Here is a 16,957-nt window from a genome sequence, read left to right as displayed (position 1 = left end):
TGTGTCTGTGTTACTGGGTATCAGTGTATGTCTTTGTTACTTGGTGTAAGTGTGTGTCTGTGTTACTGGGTATCAGTGTATGCCTTTGTTAATTGGTGTCAGTGTCTTTCTTTGTTACTTGGTGTCAGTGTATGTCTTTGTTACTTGGTGTAAGTGTGTGTCTGTGTTACTGGGTGTCAGTGTGTGTCTGTGTTACTTGGTGTAAGTGTGTGTCTTTGTTACTTGGTGTCCGTGTGTGTCTGTGTTACTGGGTGTCAGTGTATGTCTTTGTAACCTGGTGTCAGTGTATGTCTTTGTTACATGGTGTAAGTGTGTGTCTGTGTTACTGGGTATCAGTATCTGTCTTTGTTACTTGGTGTAAGTGTGTGTCTGTGTTACTGGGTATCAGTGTATGTCTTTGTAACTTGGTGTCAGTGTATGTCTGTGTTAATTTGTGTAATGTGTGTCTGTGTTACTGGGTATCAGTGTATGTCTTTGTTACTTGGTGTCAGTGTATGTCTTTGTTACTGGGTGTCAGTGTGTTTCTTTGTGACTTGGTGTCAGTGTATGTCTTTGTTACTTGGTGCAAGTGTGTGTCTGTGTTACTGGGTATCAGTGTATGTCTTTGTTACTTGGTGTCAGTGAATGTCAAAATACTTGGTGTAAGTGTATGTCTTTGTTACTTGGTGTAATTGTCTGTCTTTGTTACTTGGTGTCAATGTAATGTCTGTGTTACTCGGTGTAAGTGTGTGTCTTTGTTACTTGGTGTAAGTGTATGCCTTTGTTACTTGGTGTCAGTGTTTGTCTTTGTTACTTGGTGTCACTGTGTGTCTGTGTTACTGGGTATCAGTGTATGTCTTTGTGACTTGGTATCAATGTATGTCTTTGTTACTTGGTGTCAGTGTATGTCTTTGTTACTGGGTGTCAGTGTGTGTCTGTGTTACTTGGTGTCAGTGTATGTCTTTGTTACTGTGTATCAGTGGTTCTCTGTGTTACTGGGTGTCAGTGTGTGTATGTTTGTGTTACTGGCTGTCAGTGTGTGTCTGTGACACTAGGTGTCAGCACTTAGTTTAGTTTGGAGATACAGCACTAAACAGGCCCTTCGGCCCACCGAGTCTGTGCCGACCATCAACCACCCATTTATGCTAATCCTACACTAATTCCGTATTCCTATCACATCCCCACCTATCCCTATATATTTCCCTACCACCTTCCTATACTAGGGGCAATTTATGATGGCCAATTAACGTATCCAGCTGCAAGTCTTTGGCATGTGGGAGGAAACCGGAGCACCAGGAGGAAACTCACGCTGGCACAGGGAGAACTTGAAAACGCCGCACAGGCAGTACCCAGAATCGAACCCGGGTCCCTGGAGCTGTGAGGCTGCGGTGCTAACCACTGCGCCAATGTGCCCCCCCCACCCCCCCCCCCACCCCCCCCCATGTGTGCCTGTGTTACTGGGTATCAGTGCATGTCTTTGTTACTTGGTGTCAGTGTATGTCTGTGTTACTTGGTGTCAGTGTATGTCTGTGTTACTGGGTATCAGTGTATGTCTTTGTTACTTGGTGTCAGTGTATGTCTTTGTTACTTGTTGTAAGTGTATGTCTTTGTCACTTGGTGTCAGTGTATGTCTTTGTTACTTGGTGTAAGTGTATGTCTGTGTTACATGGTGTATGTGTGTGTCTGTGTTACTGGGTATCAGTGTATGTCTTTGTTACTTGGTGTAAGTGTGTGTCTGTGTTACTGGGTATCAGTGTATGCCTTTGTTAATTGGTGTCAGTGTCTTTCTTTGTTACTTGGTGTCAGTGTATGTCTTTGTTACTTGGTGTAAGTGTGTGTCTGTGTTACTGGGTGTCAGTGTGTGTCTGTGTTACTTGGTGTAAGTGTGTGTCTTTGTTACTTGGTGTCCGTGTGTGTCTGTGTTACTGGGTGTCAGTGTATGTCTTTGTAACCTGGTGTCAGTGTATGTCTTTGTTACATGGTGTAAGTGTGTGTCTGTGTTACTGGGTATCAGTATCTGTCTTTGTTACTTGGTGTAAGTGTGTGTCTGTGTTACTGGGTATCAGTGTATGTCTTTGTAACTTGGTGTCAGTGTATGTCTGTGTTAATTTGTGTAATGTGTGTCTGTGTTACTGGGTATCAGTGTATGTCTTTGTTACTTGGTGTCAGTGTATGTCTTTGTTACTGGGTGTCAGTGTGTTTCTTTGTGACTTGGTGTCAGTGTATGTCTTTGTTACTTGGTGCAAGTGTGTGTCTGTGTTACTGGGTATCAGTGTATGTCTTTGTTACTTGGTGTCAGTGAATGTCAAAATACTTGGTGTAAGTGTATGTATTTGTTACTTGGTGTAATTGTCTGTCTTTGTTACTTGGTGTCAGTGTAATGTCTGTGTTACTCGGTGTAAGTGTGTGTCTTTGTTACTTGGTGTAAGTGTTTGCCTTTGTTACTTGGTGTCAGTGTTTGTCTTTGTTACTTGGTGTCACTGTGTGTCTGTGTTACTGGGTATCAGTGTATGTCTTTGTGACTTGGTATCAATGTATGTCTTTGTTACTTGGTGTCAGTGTATGTCTTTGTTACTGGGTGTCAGTGTGTGTCTGTGTTACTTGGTGTCAGTGTATGTCTTTGTTACTGTGTATCAGTGGTTCTCTGTGTTACTGGGTGTCAGTGTGTGTATGTTTGTGTTACTGGCTGTCAGTGTGTGTCTGTGACACTAGGTGTCAGCACTTAGTTTAGTTTGGAGATACAGCACTAAACAGGCCCTTCGGCCCACCGAGTCAGTGCCGACCATCAACCACCCATTTATGCTAATCCTACACTAATTCCGTTTTCCTATCACATCCCCACCTATCCCTATATATTTCCCTACCACCTTCCTATACTAGGGGCAATTTATGATGGCCAATTAACGTATCCAGCTGCAAGTCTTTGGCATGTGGGAGGAAACCGGAGCACCAGGAGGAATCTCACGCTGGCACAGGGAGAACTTGAAAACGCCGCACAGGCAGTACCCAGAATCGAACCCGGGTCCCTGGAGCTGTGAGGCTGCGGTGCTAACCACTGCGCCAATGTGCCCCCCCCCCGCCACCCCATGTGTGCCTGTGTTACTGGGTATCAGTGCATGTCTTTGTTACTTGGTGTCAGTGTATGTCTGTGTTACTTGGTGTCAGTGTATGTCTTTGTTACTGGGTGTCAGTGTGTGTCTTTGTGACTTGGTGTCAGTGTATGTCTTTGTTACTTGGTGTCAGTGTATGTCTGTGTTACTTGGTATCAGTGTATGTCTATGTTCCATGGTGTCAGTGTATGTCAAAATACTTGGTGTAAGTGTATGTCTTTGTTACTTGGTGTAATTGTCCGTCTTTGTTACCTGGTGTCAGTGTATGTCTTTGTTACCTGGTGTCAGTGTATGTCTGTGTTACTTGGTGTCAGTGTATGTCTGTGTTACATGGTGTAAGTGTGTGTCTGAGTTACTGGGTATCAGTGTATGTCTTTGTTACTTCGTGTAAGTGTGTGTCTGTGTTACTGGGTATCAGTGTATGTCTTTGTTAACTGGTGTCAGTGTATGTCTTTGTCACTTGCTGTAAGTGTATGTCTTTGTTACTTGGTGTCAGTGTATGTCTTTGTTACTTGGTGTAAGTGTGTGTCTGTGTTACTGGGTGTCATTGTGTGTCTGTGTTACTTGGTGTAAGTGTGAGTCTTTGTTACTTGGTGTCCGTGTGTGTCTGTGTTACTGGGTGTCAGTGTATGTCTTTGTAACCTGGTGTCAGTGTATGTCTTTGTTCCATGGTGTAAGTGTGTGCCTGTGCTACTGGGTATCAGGATCTGTCTTTGTTACTTGGTGAAATTGTATGTCTGTGTTACTTGGTGTAATGTGTGTCTGTGTAACTGGGTATCAGTGTATGTCTTTATGACTTGGTGTCAGCGTATGTCTTTGTTACTGGGTGTCAGTGTGTGTCTTTGTGAATTGGTGTCAGTGTATGTGTTTGTTACTTGGTGTCAGTGTATGTCAAAATACTTGGTGTAAGTGTATGTCTGTGTTACATGGTGTAAGTGTGTGTTCCTGTTACTGGGTATCAGTGTATGTCTTTGTTACTTGGTGTCAGTGTATGTCTTTGTTACTTGGTGTAAGTGTATGTCTGTGTTACATGGTGTAAGTGTGTGTCTCTGTTACTGGGTATCAGTGTATGTCTTTGTTAACTGGTGTCAGTGTATGTCTTTGTCACTTGGTGTAAGTGTATGTCTTTATTACTTGGTGTCAGTGTATGTCTTTGTTACTTGGTGTAAGTGTGTGTCTGTGTTACTGGGTGTCAGTGTGTGTCTGTGTTACTTGGTGTAAGTGTGAGTCTTTGTTACTTGGTGTCCGTGTGAGGCTGTGTTACTGGGTGTCAGTGTATGTCTTTGTAACCTGGTGTCGGTGTATGTCTTTGTTACATGGTGTAAGTGTGTGTCTGTGCTACTGGGTATCAGGATCTGTCTTTGTTACTTGGTGTAAGTGTGTGTCTGTGTTACTGGGTATCAGTGTATGTCTTTGTAACTTGTTGTCAGTGTATGTCTGTGTTACTTGGTGTAATGTGTGTCTGTGTTACTGGGTATCAGTGTATGTCTTTATGACTTGGTGTCAGCGTATGTCTTTGTTACTGGGTGTCAGTGTGTGTCTTTGTGACTTGGTGTCAGTGTATGTGTTTGTTACTTGGTGTCAGTGTATGTCTGTGTTACTTGGTGTAAGTGTGTGTCTTTGTTACTTGGTGTAAGTGTTTGCCTTTGTTACTTGGTGTCAGTGTATGTCTTTGTTATTTGGTGTCACTGTGTGTCTGTGTTACTGGGTATCAGTGTATGTCTTTTTAACTTGGTATCAATGTATGTCTTTGTTACTTGGTGTCAGTGTATGTCTTTGTTACTGGGTGTCAGTGTGTGTCTGTGTTACTTGGTGTCAGTGTAAGTCTTTGTTACTGTGTATCAGTGGTTCCTTGTGTTACTGGGTGTCAGTGTGTGTATGTTTGTGTTACTGGCTGTCAGTGTGTGTCTGTGACACTAGGAGTCAGCACTTAGTTTAGTTTGGAGATACAGCACTTAAACAGGCCCTTCGGCCCACCGAGTCTGTGCCGACCATCAACCACCCATTTATGCTAATCCTACACTAATTCCGTATTCCGATCACATCCCCACCTGTCCCTATATATTTCCCTACCACCTACCTATGCTAGGGGCAATTTATGATGGCCAATTAACCTATCAACCTGCAAGTCTTTGGCATGTGGGAGGAAACCGGAGCACCAGGAGGAAACTCACGCTGGCACAGGGAGAACTTGAAAACACCGCACAGGCAGTACCCAGAATCGAACCCGGGTCCCTGGAGCTGTGAGGCTGCGCTGCTAACCCCTGCGCCAATCTGCCCCGCACCCCTCCCCCCACCGTGTGTGCCTGTGTCACTGGGTATCAGTGTATGTCTTTGTTACTTGGTGTCAATGTCTGTCTGTGTTACTTGGTGTAAGTGTGTGTCCGTGTTACTGGGTATCAGTGTATGTCTTTGTTACTTGGTGTAAGTGTGTGTCTGTGTTACTGGGTATCAGTGTATGTCTTTGTTACTTGGTGTCAGTGTATGTCTTTGTCACTTGGTGTAAGTGTGTGTCTGTGTTACTGGGTGTAAATGTGTGTCTGTGTTACTGGGTATCAGTGTATGTCTTTGTTACTTGGTGTCAGTGTATGTCAAAATACTTGGTGTAAATGTATGTCTTTGTGACTTGGTATCAATGTATGTCTTTGTTACATGGTGTCAGTGTATCTCTTTGTTACTGGGTGTCAGAGTGTGTCTGTGTTACTGGGTGTCAGAGTGTGTTTGTTTGTGTTACTGGTTGTCAGTGTGTGTCTGTGACACTAGGTTTCAGTATTTAGTTTAGTTTAGAGATACAGCACTTAAACAGGCCCTTCGGCCCACCGTGTCTGTGCCGACCATCAAACATCCATTAATTCTAATCCTACACTAATCCCGTACTCCTATCACATCCCCACCTGTCCCTATATATTTCCCGACCACCTACCTATATTCGGGGCAATTTATGATGGCCAATTAACCTATCAACCTGCAAGTCTTTGGCATGTGGGAGGAAACCGGAGCAACCGGAGGAAACTCCCGCAGACACAGGGAGAAATTGCAAACTCCGCACAGGCAGTACCCAGAATCGTACCCGGATCCCTGTAGCTGTGAGGCTGCGGTGCTAACCACTGCGCCAATGTGCCCCCCCTCCCCCAATGTGTGCCTGTGTTACTGGGTATCAGTGTCTGTCTTTGTTACTGGGTGTCAGTGTATGTCTGTGTTACTTGGTGTCAGTCTATGTCTTTGTTACTGGGTGTAAGTCTGTGTCTGTGTTACTGGGTATCAGTGTATGTCTTTGTTAATTGGTGTCAGTGTCTTTCTTTGTTACTTGGTGTCAGTGTATGTCTTTGTTACTTGGTGTAAGTGTGTGTCTGTGTTACTGGGTATCAGTGTATGTCTTTGTAACTTGGTGTCAGTGTATGTCTGTGTTATTTGGTGTCCGTGTGTGTCTGTGTTACTGGGTATCAGTGTATGTCTTGATGACTTGGTGTCAGTGTATGTCTTTGTTACTGGGTGTCAGTGTGTGTCTTTGTGACTTGGTGTCAGTGTATGTCTTTGTTACTTGGTGCAAGTGTGTGTCTGTGTTACTGGGTATCAGTGTATGTCTTTGTTACTTGGTGTCAGTGTATGTCTGTGTTACTTGGTGTAAGTGTGTGTCTTTGTTACTTGGTGTAAGTGTATGCCTTTGTTACTTGGTGTCAGTGTTTGTCTTTGTTACTTGGTGTCACTGTGTGTCTGTGTTACTGGGTATCAGTGTCTGTCTGTGTTACTTGGTGTCAGTCTATGTCTTTGTTATTGGGTGTCAGTGTGTGTCTTTGTGACTTGGTGTCAGTGTATGTCTTTGTTACTTGGTGTAAGTGTCTGCCTGTGTTACTGGGTATCAGTGTATCTCTTCGTTCCATGGTGACAGTGTATGTCAAAATACTTGGTGTAAGTGTATGTCTTTGTTACTTGGTGTAATTGTCTGTCTTTGTTACGTGGTGTCAGTGTATGTCTTTGTTACCTGGTGTCAGTGTATGTCTGTGTTACTTGGTGTAAGTGTGTGTCTTTGTTACTTGGTGTAAGCGTATGTCTGTGTTACATGGTGTAAGTGTGTGTCTGTGTTACTGGGTATCAGTGTATGTCTTTGTTACTTGCTGTCAGTGTATGTCTTTGTTACTTGTTGTAAGTGTATGTCTTTGACACTTGGTGTCAGTGTATGTCTTTGTTACTTGGTGTAAGTGTATGTCTGTTTTACATGGTGTATGTGTGTGTCTGTGTTACAGGGGATCAGTGTATGTCTTTGTTACTTGGTGTAAGTGTGTGTCTGTGTTACTGGGTCTCAGTGTATGTCTTTGTTAATTGGTGTCAGTGTCTTTCTTTGTTACTTGGTGTCAGTGTATGTCTTTGTTACTTGGTGTAAGTGTGTGTCTGTGTTACTGGGTGTCAGTGTGTGTCTGTGTTACTTGGTGTAAGTGTGTGTCTTTGTTACTTGGTGTCCGTGTGTGTCTGTGTTACTGGGTGTCAGTGTATGTCTTTGTAACCTGGTGTCAGTGTATGTCTTTGTTACATGGTGTAAGTGTGTGTCTGTGTTACTGGGTATCAGTATCTGTCTTTGTTACTTGGTGTAAGTGTGTGTCTGTGTTACTGGGTATCAGTGTATGTCTTTGTAACTTGGTGTCAGTGTATGTCTGTGTTACTTGGTGTAATGTGTGTCTGTGTTACTGGGTATCAGTGTATGTCTTTATGACTTGGTGTCAGTGTATGTCTTTGTTACTGAGTGTCAGTGTGTGTCTTTGTGACTTGGTGTCAGTGTATGTCTTTGTTACTTGGTGCAAGTGTGTGTCTGTGTTACTGGGTATCAGTGCATGTCTTTGTTACTTGGTGTCAGTGTATGTCAAAATACTTGGTGTAAGTGTATGTCTTTGTTACTTGGTGTAATTGTCTGTCTTTGTTACTTGGTGTCAGTGTATGGCTGTGTTACTTGGTGTAAGTGTGTGTCTTTGTTACTTGGTGTAAGTGTGTGTCTTTGTTACTTGGTGGAAGTGTATGCCTTTGTTACTTGGTGTCAGTGTTTGTCTTTGTTACTTGGTGTCACTGTGTGTCTGTGTTACTGGGTATCAGTGTATGTCTTTGTGACTTGGTATCAATGTATGTCTTTGTTACTTGGTGTCAGTGTATGTCTGTGTTACTTGGTGTAAGTGTGTGTCTTTGTTACTTGGTGTAAGTGTGTGTCTTTGTTACTTGGTGGAAGTGTATGCCTTTGTTACTTGGTGTCAGTGTTTGTCTTTGTTACTTGGTGTCACTGTGTGTCTGTGTTACTGGGTATCAGTGTATGTCTTTGTGACTTGGTATCAATGTATGTCTTTGTTACTGGGTGTCAGTGTGTGTCTGTGTGACTTTGTGTCAGTGAATGTCTTTGTTACTGTGTATCAGTGGTTCTCTGTGTTACTGGGTGTCAGTGTGTGTATGTTTGTGTTACTGGCTGTCAGTGTGTGTCTGTGACAGTAGGTGTCAGCACTTAGTTTAGTTTAAGAGACACTGCACTGAACAGGCCCTTCGGCCCACCGTGTCTGTGCCGACCATCAACCACCCATTTATGCTAATCCTACACTAATTCCGTATTCCGATCACATCCCCACCTATCCCTATATATTTCCCTACAACCTACCTATTCTATGGGCAATTTATGATGGCCAATTAACCTATCAACCTGCAAGTCTTTGGCATGTGGGAGGAAACCGGAGCACCAGGAGGAAACTCACGCTGGCACAGGGAAAACTTGAAAACGCCGCACAGGCAGTACCCAGAATCGACCCCGGGTCCCTGGAGCTGAGAGGCTGCGGTGCTAACCCCTGCGTCAATGTGCCCCGCACCCCCCACCCCCCAGTGTGTGCCTGTGTTACTGGGTATCAGTGTATGTCTTTGTTACTTGGTGTCAATGTATGTCTGTGTTACTTGGTGTAAATGTGTGTCCGTGTTACTGGGTATCAGAGTATGTCTTTGTTACTTGGTGTAAGTGTGTGTCTGTGTTACTGGGTATCAGTGTATGTCTTTGTTACTTGGTGTCAGTGTATGTATTTGTTACTTGGTGTAAGTGTATGTCTTTGTTACTTGGTGTCAGTGTATGTCTTTGTTACTTGGTGTAAGTGGATGTCTGCGTTACTGGGTATCAGTGTATGTCTTTGTGACTTGGTGTCAGTGTATGTCAAAATACTTGGTGTAAGTGTATGTCTTTGTTACTTGGTGTCAGTGTACGCCTGTGTCACTTGGTGCAAGTGTGTGTCTTTGGTACTTGGTGTAAGTGGATGTCTTTGTTACTTGGTGTCAGTGTATGTCTGTGTTGCATGGTGTCAGTCTGTTCGTTTGTGTTACTGGGTGTCAGTGTGTGTCTGTGTAACTTGGTGTAAGTGTGTGTCTTTGTTACTTGGTGTCCGTGTGTGTCTGTGTTACTGGGTGTCATTGTATGTCTTTGTTACTGGGTGTCAGTGTACGTCTTTGTTACTTGGTGTAAGTGTATGTCTGTGTTTCATGGTGTCAGTGTGTTTGTTTGTGTTACTGGGTGTCAGTGTGTGTCTGTGACACTAGGTGTCAGTATTTAGTTTTGGTTAGAGATACAGCACTTAAACAGGCCCTTCGGCCCACCGAGTCTGTGCCGACCATCAAACACACATTAATTCTAATCCTACACTAATCCCGTATTCCTATCACGTCCCCACCTGTCCCTATATATTTCCCGACCACCTACCTATATTCAGGCCAATTTATGATGGCCAATTAACCTATCAACCTGCAAGTCTTTGGCATGTGGGAGGAAACCGGAGCAACCGGAGGAAACTCCCGCAGACACAGGGAGAACTTGCAAACTCCGCACAGGCAGAAACCAGAATCGAATCCGGGTCCCTGGAGCTGTGAGGCTGCGGTGCCAACCACGGCACCAATGTGCCCCCCCCCCATTGTGTGACTGTGTTACTGGGTATCAGTGTATGTCTTTGTAACTTGGTGTCAGTGGATGACAAAATACTTGGTGTATGTGTATGTCTTTGTTACTTGGTGTAATTGTCTGTCTTTGTTACTTGGTGTCAGTGTATGTCTGTGTTACTTGGTGTCAGTGTGTGTCTTTGTTACTAGGTGTCAGTGTGTGTCTGTGTTACTTGGGGTAAGTGTGTGTCTTTGTTACTTGGTGTCCGTGTGTGTCTGTGTTACTGGGTGTCAGTGTATGTCTTTGTTACTGGGTGTCAGTGTATGTCTTTGTCACTTGGTGTCAGTGTATGTCTTTGTTACTTGGTGTCAGTGTATGTCTGTGTTACATGGTGTAAGTGTGTATCTGTGTTACTGGGTATCAGTGTATGTCTTTGTTACTTGGTGTAAGGGTGTGTCTGTGTTACTGGGTATCAGTGTATGTCTTTGTTAACTGGTGTCAGTGCATGCCTTTGACACTTGGTGTAAGTGTATGTCTTTGTTACTTGGTGTCAGTGTATGTCTTTGTTACTTGGTGTAAGTGTGTGTCTGTGTTACTGGGCGTCAGTCTGTGTCTGTGTTACTTGGTGTAAGTGTGAGTCTTTGTTACTTGGTGTCCGTGTGTTTCTGTGTTACTGGGTGTCAGTGTATGTCTTTGTAACCTGGTGTCAGTGTATGTCTGTGTTACTTGGTGTAATGTGTGTCTTTGTTACTGGGTATCAGTGTATGTCTTTGTAACTTGTTGTCAGTGTATGTCTGTGTTACATGGTGTAAGTGTGTGTCTGTGCTACTGGGTATCAGGATCTGTCTTTGTTACTTGGTGTAAGTGTGTGTCTGTGTTACTGGGTATCAGTGTATGTCTTTGTAACTTGTTGTCAGTGTATGTCTGTGTTACTTGGTGTAATGTGTGTCTGTGTTACTGGATATCAGTGTATGACTTTATGACTTGGTGTCAGCGTATGTCTTTGTTACTGGGTGTCAGTGTGTGTCTTTGTGACTTGGTGTCAGTGTATGTGTTTGTTACTTGGTGTCAGTGTATGTCAAAATACTTGGTGTAAGTGTATGTCTTTGTTACTTGGTGTCAGTGTATGTCTGTGTTACTTGGTGTCACTGTGTGTCTGTGTTACTGGTTATCAGTGTATGTCTTTTTGACTTGGTATCAATGTATGTCTTTGTTACTTGGTGTCAGTGTATGTCTTTGTTACTGGGTGTCAGTGTGTGTCTGTGTTACTTGGTGTCAGTGTATGTCTTTGTTACTGTGTATCAGTGGTTCTCTGTGTTACTGGGTGTCAGTGTGTGTATGTTTGTGTTACTGGCTGTCAGTGTTTGTCTGTGACACTAGGTGTCAGCACTTTGTTTAGTTTGGAGATACAGCACTTAAACAGACCCTTCGGCCCACCGTGTCTGTGCCGACCATCAACCACCCATTTATGCTAATCCTACACTAATTTCGTATTCCCATCACATCCCCACCTATCCCTGTATATTTCCCTACCACCTACCTATACTAGGGGCAATTTATGATGGCCAATTAACCTATCAACCTGCAAGTCTTTGGCATGTGGGAGGAAACCGGAGCACCAGGAGGAAACTCACGCTGGCACAGGGAGAACTTGAAAACACCGCACAGGCAGTACCCAGAATCGAACCCGGGTCCCTGGAGCTGTGAGGCCGCGGTGCTAACGCCTGCGCCAATGTGTGTGTCTGTATCACTGGGTATCAGTGTATGTCTTTGTGACTTGCTGTCAGTGTATGTCTTTGTTACTGGGTGTCATTGTGTGTCTTTGTGACTTGGTGCCAGTGTACGTCTTTGCTACTTGGTGTAAGTGTGTGTTTGTGTTACTGGGTATCAGTGTATGTCTTTGTTACTTGGTGTCAGTGTATGTCAAAATACTTGGTGTAAGTGTATGTCTTTGTTACTTGGTGTAAGTGTGTGTCTTTGTTACTTGGTGTCAGTGTATGTCTGTGTTACTTGGTGTAAGTGTGTGTCTTTGTTATTTCTTGTCAGTGTATGTCTTTGTTACTTGGTGTAAATGTGTGTCTTTGTTACTTGGTGTCAGTGTGTGTCTGTGTTCTTGGGTGTCAGTGGATGTCTCTGTTAATTGGTGTAAGTGTATGTCTTTGTTACTTGGTGTAAGTGTGTGTCTGTGTTACTGGGAGTCAGTGTGTGTCTGTGTTACTGGGTGTCATTGTGTGTTTCTAACTGGGTGTCATGTGTGTCTGTGTTACTGGGTATCAATGTTTGTCTTTGTTACTGGGTGTAAGTGTATGTCTTTGTTACTTGGTGTCAGTGTATGTGTTTGTGACTTGGTGTCATTGTATGTCTTACTTACTGGGTGTCAGTGTATGTCTTTGTTACTTGGTGCAAGTGTATGTCAAAACACTTGGTGTAAGTGCATGTCTTTGTTACTTGATGTAATTGTCTGTCTTTGTTACTTGGTGTAAGTGTATGTCTTTGTTAATTGGTGTCAGTGCATGTCTGTGTTACTTGGTGTAAGTATGTGTCTTTGTTACTTGGTGTAAGTGTATGTCTTTGTTACTTGGCGTAAGTGTGCGTCTGTGTTACTGGGTATCAGTGTATGTCTTTTTTACTGGGTATCAGTGTATGTCTTTGTGACTTGGTGTAAGTACGTGTCTTTGTTACACGGGGTCAGTGTGTGTCTGTGTTACTGGGGGTCATTGTGTGTTTCCAACCGGGTGTCAGTGTGTGTCTGTGTTACTGGGTATCAATTTATGTCTTTGTTACTGGATGTAAGTGTATGTCTTTGTTACTTGGTGTCAGTGTATGTGTTTGTGACTTGGTGTCATTGTATGTCTTAGCTACTGGGTGTCAGTGTATGTTTGTGTTATTTGGTGCAAGTGTTTGTCAAAATACTTGGTGTAAGTGTATGTCTTTGTTACTTGGTGTGAGGGTCTGTCTTTGTTACTTGGTGTAAGTGTATGTCTTTGTTACTTGGTGTCAGTGTATGTCTGTGTTACTTGGTGTAAGTATGTGTCTTTGTTACTTGGTGTAAGTGTATGTCTTTGTTACTTGGTGTAAGTGTGCGTCTGTGTTACTGGGTATCAGTGTGTGTCTTTATTACTGGGTATCGGTGTATGTCTTTGTGACTTGGTGTCAGTGTATGTCTGTTACTTGGTGTAAGTGTGTGTCTGTGTTACTGGGTATCAGAGTATGTCTTTGTTACTTGGTGTCAGTGTATGTCTTTGTTGCTGGGTGTCAGTATGTGTCTTTGTGACTTGGTGTCAGCGTATGTCTGTTACTTGGTGTAAGTGTGTGTCTGTGTTACTGGGTATCAGTGTATGTCTTTGTTACTTGGTGTCAGTGTATGTCTTTATTACTGGGTGTCAGTGTGTGTCTTTGTGATTTGGTGTCAGTGTATGTCTTTGTTACTTGGTGTTGGTGTGTGTCTGTGTTACTGTGATTCAGTGTATGTCTTTGTTACTTGGTGGCAGTGTATGTCAAAATACTTGGTGTAAGAGTATGTCTTTGTTACTTGGTGTAAGTGTGTGTCTTTGTTACTTGGTGTCAGTGTGTGTCTGTGTTCCTGGGTGTCAGTGTATGTCTTTACTACTTGGTGTCAGTGGATTTCTTTGTTACTGGGTGTCAGTGCATGTCTTTGTTACTTGGTGTAAGTGTATGTCAAAATACCTGGTGTAGGTGTAAGTCAGTGTTACTTGGTGTAAGTGTATGTCTTTGTTACTTGGTGTAAGTGTGCGCCTGTGTTACTGGGTATCAGTGTATGTCTTTGTTACTTGGTGTCATTGTATGTCTTTGTTACTTTGTGTAACTGTGCGTCTGTGTTACTGGGTATCAGTGTATGTCTTTGTTACTTGGTGTCAGTTTATGTCTTTGTTACTTGGTGTAAGTGTGTGTCTGTGTTACTTGGTGTAAGTGTGCGTCTGTGTTACTGGGTATCAGTGTATGTCTTTTTTACTGGGTATCAGTGTATGTCTTTGTGACTTGGTGTCAGTGTATGTCAAAATACTTGGTGTAAGTGTATGTCTTTGTTACTTGGTGTAAGTGTGTGTCTTTGTTACTTGGTGTCAGTGTATGTCTGTGTTACTTGGTGTCAGTGTATGTTTGTGTTACTTGGTGTAAGTGTGTGACTTTGTTATTTCTTGTCAGTGTATGTCTTTGTTACTTGGTGTAAATGTGTGTCTTTGTTACTTGGTGTCAGTGTATGTCTTTGTTACTTGGTGTAAGTGTGCGTCTGTGTTACTTGGTATCAGTGTATGTCTTTGTTACTTGGTGTCAGTGTATGTCTTTGTTACTTGGTGTAAGTGTGTTTCTGTGTTACTGGGGGTCAGTGTGTGTCTGTGTTACTGCGGGTCATTGTGTGTTTCTAACTGGGTGTCAGTGTGTTTCTGTGTAACTGGGTATCAATGTATGTCTTTGTTACTTGGTGTCAGTGTATGTGTTTGTGACTTGGTGTCATTGTATGTCTTAGTCACTGGGTGTCAGTGTATGTCTTTGTCACTTGGTGCAAGTGTATGTCAAAATATTTGGTGTAAGTGTATGTCTTTGTTACTTGGTGTAAGTGTATGTCTTTGTTACTTGGTGTCAGTGTTTGTCTGTGTTACTTGGTGTAAGTATGTGTCTTTGTTACTTGGTGTAAGTGTATGTCTTTGTTACTTGGTGTAAGTGTGCGTCTGTGTTACTGGGTATCAGTGTATGTATTTTTTACTGGGTATCAGTGCATGTCTTTGTGACTTGGTGTCAGTGTATGTCTTTGTTACTGGGTGTCAGTGTGTGTCTTTGTGACTTGGTGTCAGCGCATGTCTTTGTTACTTGGTGCCAGTGTATGTCTTTATTACTGGGTGTAAGTGTGTGTCTGTGTAACTGTGTATCAGTGTATGTCTTTGTTACTTGGTGGCAGTGTACGTCAAAATACTTGGTGTAAGTGTATGTCTTTGTTACTTGGTGTAAGTGTGTGTCTTTGTTACTTGGTTTCAGTGTGTGTCTGTGCTCCTGGGTGTCAGTGTATGTCTTTGTTACTTGGTGTCAGTGGATTTCTTTGTCACTGGGTGTCAGTGTATGTCTTTGCTACTTGGTGTAAGTGTATGTCAAAATACTTAGTGCAGGTGTACGTCAGTGTTACTTGGTGTAAGTGTATGTCTTTGTTACTTGGTGTAAGTGTGCGTCTGTGTTACTGGGTATCAGTGTATGTCTTTGTTACTTGGTGTCATTTTTTGTCTTTGTCACTTGGTGTAAGTGTGTGTCTGTGTTACTGGGGGTCCGTGAGTGTCTGTGTTACTGGGGGTCTTTGTGTGTTTCTAACTGGGTGTCCGTGTGTCTCTGTGTTACTGGGTATCAATGTATGTCTTTGTTACTGGGTGTAAGTGTATGTATTTGTTACTTGGTGTCAGTGTATGTGTTTGTGACTTGGTGTCATTGTATGTCTTAGTTACTGGGTGTCAGTGTATGTCTTTGTTACTTGGTGCAAGTGTATGTCAAAATACTTCGTGCAATTGTATGTCTTTGTTACTTGATGTAATTGTCTGTCTTTGTTACTTTGTGTACGTGTATGTCTTTGTTAATTGGTGTCAGTATATGTCTGTGTTACTTGGTGTAAGTATGTGTCTTTGTTACTTGGTGTAAGTGTATATCTTTGTTACTTGGTGTAAGTGTGCGTCTGTGTTACTGGGTGTAAGTGTATGTCTTTTTTACTGGGTATCAGTGCATGTCTTTGTGACTTGGTGTCAGTGTATGTCTTTGTTACTGGGTGTCAGTGTGTGTCTTTATGACTTGGTGTCAGTGTATGTCTTTGTTACTTGGTGTAAGTGTGTGTCTGTGTTACTGTGTATCAGTGTGTGTCTTTGTTACTTGGTGGCAGTGTATGTCAAAATACTTGGTGTAAGTGTATGTCTTTGTTACTTGGTGTAAGTGTGTGTCTTTGTTACTTGGTGTCAGTGTGTGTCTGTGTTCCTGGGTGTCAGTGTATGTCTTTGTTACTTGGTGTCAGTGGATTTCTTTGTTCATTGGTGTCAGTGTATGTCTGTGTTACTTGGTGTAAGTATGTGTCTTTGTTACTTGGTGTAAGTGTATGTCTTTGTTACTTGGTGTAAGTGTGCGTTTGTGTTACTGGGTATCAGTGTATGTCTTTTTTCCTGGGTATCAGTGTATGTCTTTGAGACTTGGTGTCAGTGTACGTCTTTGTTACTGGGTGTCAGTGTGTGTCTTTGTTACTTGGTGTCAGTGTATGTTTTTGTCACTTGGTGTAAGTGTGTTTCTGTGTTACTGTGTATCAGTGTATGTCTTTGTTACTTGGTGCAAGTGTATGTCAAAATACTTGGTGTAAGTGTATGTCTTTGTTACTTGATGTAATTGTCTGTCTTTGTTACTTGGTGTAAGTGTATGCCTTTGTTACTTGGTGCAAGTGTGCGTCTGTGTTACTGGGTATCAGTGCATGTCTTTTTTACTGGGTATCAGTGTATGTCTTTGTGACTTGGTGTCAGTGTATGTCTTTGTTACTGCGTGTCAGTGTGTGTCTTTGTGACCTGGTGTAAGTGTATTTCAAAATACTTGGTGTCAGTGTATGTCTGTGTTACTTGGTGTAAGTGTGCGTCTGTGTTACTGGGTATCAGTGTATGTCTTTTTTACTGGGTATCAGTGTATGTCTTTGTGACTTGGCGTCAGTGTATGTCAAAATACTTGGTGTAAGTGTATGTCTTTGTTACTTGGTGTAAGTGTGTGTCTTTGTTACTTGGTGTCAGTGTATGTCTGTGTTACTTGGTGTCAGTGTATGTCTGTGTTACTTGGTGTAAGTGTGTGACTTTGTTATTTCTTGTCAGTGTATGTCTTTGTTACTTGGTGTAAATGTGTGTCTTTGTTACTTGGTGTCAGTGTGTGTCTGTGTTCCTGGGTGTCAGTGTATGTCTTTGTTACTTGGTGTAAGTCTATGTCTTTGTTACTTGGTGTCAGTGAATGTGTTTGTGACTTGGTGTCAGTG

This window comes from Heterodontus francisci, unplaced genomic scaffold (genome assembly GCF_036365525.1).
Source record: "Heterodontus francisci isolate sHetFra1 unplaced genomic scaffold, sHetFra1.hap1 HAP1_SCAFFOLD_72, whole genome shotgun sequence".
NCBI lineage: Eukaryota > Metazoa > Chordata > Chondrichthyes > Heterodontiformes > Heterodontidae > Heterodontus > Heterodontus francisci.
The sequence above is the reverse complement of the archived record's forward strand: the minus strand, read 5'-3'. Positions refer to the sequence as shown.